General features: G+C 37.5%; 1 pseudogene; it reads right to left on the bottom strand.

Moving 5' to 3' along the window:
• Window positions 1-1130: 1130 nt before the first annotated feature.
• Window positions 1131-2557, bottom strand: LOC144254799 (olfactory receptor 6C74-like; annotated as a pseudogene).
• Window positions 2558-2982: the final 425 nt, after the last annotated feature.

The raw sequence follows: 2982 nt of genomic DNA, 5'->3' as shown, positions 1-2982 counted from the left end.
AATATGGCATAATATACTATTATGTATAATTATTATGCACCAATAGAAAAATTTTAATATAATCAGTAAACAATCTACAAGAAAATAAGTTCAAAAAAATAGATCTATTTAAAAATGATAAACATTTCAAAATCCCTCCTTTGTTCTCAAATTGGAGAATATATATTTTTTGTTAATGAAAAAATGTACAGCCAATTTTTTATCCCCATCTATTTTAATGTGAATCAGTGGTATTTTAGAACCTGATCACATATCTTCAAAACATACAGACACACTCATGAAAAGAAGAATAAAACTGCACTTAATTGATGAGTACTGGTGGTGATTCATTGGATTCTCATAGATACAATACACACATACACAGGATGGGGGCTGGGGGGCACACACCATGTTGATGATTCTCTTGTTTATTGTTTTCCTTAGTTGTGGAGATCAAATGCATAAAGACATGGGATACCAGTCTATAGTATGAAAAAGTTGTAGCGGGAGCTATATAAAATATTCACCATTACAAGATTATACTTTTAGATATTTAACTGAGATAGAAGAGAAACAAAGAAAAAACGTTTTAAAAAGGTGATAGAAAACATACAAAAAGTTAGGAGAAAGAAAGTATATGTAAATATTGGTCATCCTAAATCCTCAAAAAATAAGAAAGGAAGAACAAAAACAGAAGGCAAGAAGGAAGAGAAACAGGAAGAGAAAGTGGAAGGCAGGTTATCTTCCTGCAACATCACATATTTTAATAAAATATTAACATTGTGTTGCTAATAAAGCAAATGAAATAAGATAATATTTACAGAGTTACAAGTGAGTTTGTCTATTGTAGAAAACCATGTGTGAGATTTCTAATAAGAATTCATAGTGGAATATTTTGATGAACAAAAAATCAAACAATTACATTTAAGTAATAAAGTCATTTGAGCAATTCAAGAAAGAATGTCATGGGGATTCATCAAGTTATTAAAAAGAAGAATACCCAGAAGGACATCAAAGTCTCCTTATGGATGATTTTCATGACTGCCATAATATAAAACAAACAAATTAAAGGGATGTGTTATAAAGATAGCTGGTACAGGCTGTAGTTTTCACTAATTTTCAGTAGTATGCTTTTACAAAGGCCAAAGCTGTTATTTCAAAGTTGTAAACGTACATCTCTTTACTAGATCCCTCAGGGCTTGTATCACTTGCTTTTTCTTAGAGAATAAATGAAAGGATTTAGTACAGGTGCAATGGAAACAGCAAGCATTAATACCCCCTTGTTTAAAGATATCCTTTCCTCTGCAGAAGGTTTGATATACATAAAAATACAACTGCCATAAGAGATGGAGACCACAATCAGGTGGGAGGAACAGGTGGAAAAAGCTTTCTTTCTCTCCTGGGCAGAAGGGATCTTCAGAACTGTTATGATTTTGATATAAGAGAACAATACCAGAGCCAGTGTATTCAAGAGGGTGATAATGGCTAAAATAAAATTTGACAACTGTAAGTCATGTGTGTCTGTGCAGGAGAGTTTCAGGATAGGAGAGTAGTCATAGAAAATATGTTCAATAACATTGCCATCACAGAACTCCAGCATCAAACTCACAATAACTCCAGGGGTGATCGCTACCCCAGCAGCTATCCAATAGGCAGCAACCAGCAGGTGGCTCACTCTGCTGCTCATAATGGTTGCATAATGAAGGGGTTTGCAGATGGCCACATAGCGGTCATAGGACATAGCTGCCAACAGGAAAAACTGTTATACCTATAAAAAGAGTAAAATGTCCTGTTGAGAGCCACAGCCAAAGGGGCCCCCAGCAAACTTCCAGCTGCCAGCTGATGATTGGCTCACAGTGGCCCCAGCAACATCTAGCTGATTGGCTCCTCTGCAGTGATGTTCATTGGGCTGTTTCCCTGCCCTTCAGACTGCCAGCTGATGATTGGCTCACAGCGGCCCCAGCAACATCTAGCTGATTGGCTCCTTCACGGAGCTGCTCATTGGGCTGTTTCCCTGCCCTTTCAGACCACGGAGCTGCTCATTGGGGGACTTCTTTGGCTCCGCCCACGCGACTCAGCCAATTGGCCTCAAGAGCAGGAGGATTGTGGGAAGTGGTGAGGTTGGTGGGTGTGAGAGGCTTGTGGAAGCGGGTGGTGGCAGTTGGGCTCTGAGGGTTTTTTCCGGAGGAGCTGTTTTGTTTGGCGTTTGTAGTTCTAAAAATAAAGTTAGTTTCTTTTGACAAGTGGCTCCTGAATTGTGCCCAGACAGACTGCGGCAATGTCCCTGTGCCAAACAAGCATCAAGGGAAATAGTCTTGTCCTTAGTGACTATGCTGACCAGGTATCTAGGGATCCAGGCAGTTGTCAGTGTGATTTCTAAGAAGGAAAAATTTCTAAGGAAGAAATACATGGGTGTTTTGAGGTGGGGATCCAGCAAGGTAAGAAGGATGATGGTAAGATTTCCTGTAATACTCAAAAGATATGTTAAAAATAGAAAAAGGAAAACTACAATTTCCAAATTTGGGTCATCTGTCAGTCCTGCAATAATGAAGTTTGTCACTAATGTGTGGTTCCTCATAGTTGAATTCTGTTAAGATGCCATCTGAACTGCAAGGGGGTGAAGGTGATAAATAATTAAGCAATATTAAGGATACATCAAGTGCAGATTTTGAACTGATAATAAAAATCCTAGCAACTTAGTAGATGTGTATGTGCTTTGTTTTCCTTCGAGAGTTTTCACATTTTATGTAGCACTGAGAACCACAGGCTTACCCCTCTTACTCTTATCTCCTTTCTGGATACTCATTTTCCTAATTCTCTTTCATATATATATGAAATACTTACTTTCAACAAATTCCCCAGGGGTTTTCTTTGCTGATGCATTGTGAAAATTTCTTTTTACTATGATCAAATATATATTAGCCATATCTTTACAAATGTATGGATTTCTAATTTCCTGCTAGAAATATCTGCACACTTTATCTAGTTTTCCTAATATATGCA

Source organism: Urocitellus parryii, chromosome 5 (assembly GCF_045843805.1).
Source record: "Urocitellus parryii isolate mUroPar1 chromosome 5, mUroPar1.hap1, whole genome shotgun sequence".
Classification (NCBI taxonomy): Eukaryota; Metazoa; Chordata; class Mammalia; order Rodentia; family Sciuridae; genus Urocitellus; species Urocitellus parryii.
Note: the sequence above shows the minus strand (reverse complement) of the source record. Positions and strands in the feature narration are given on the sequence as shown.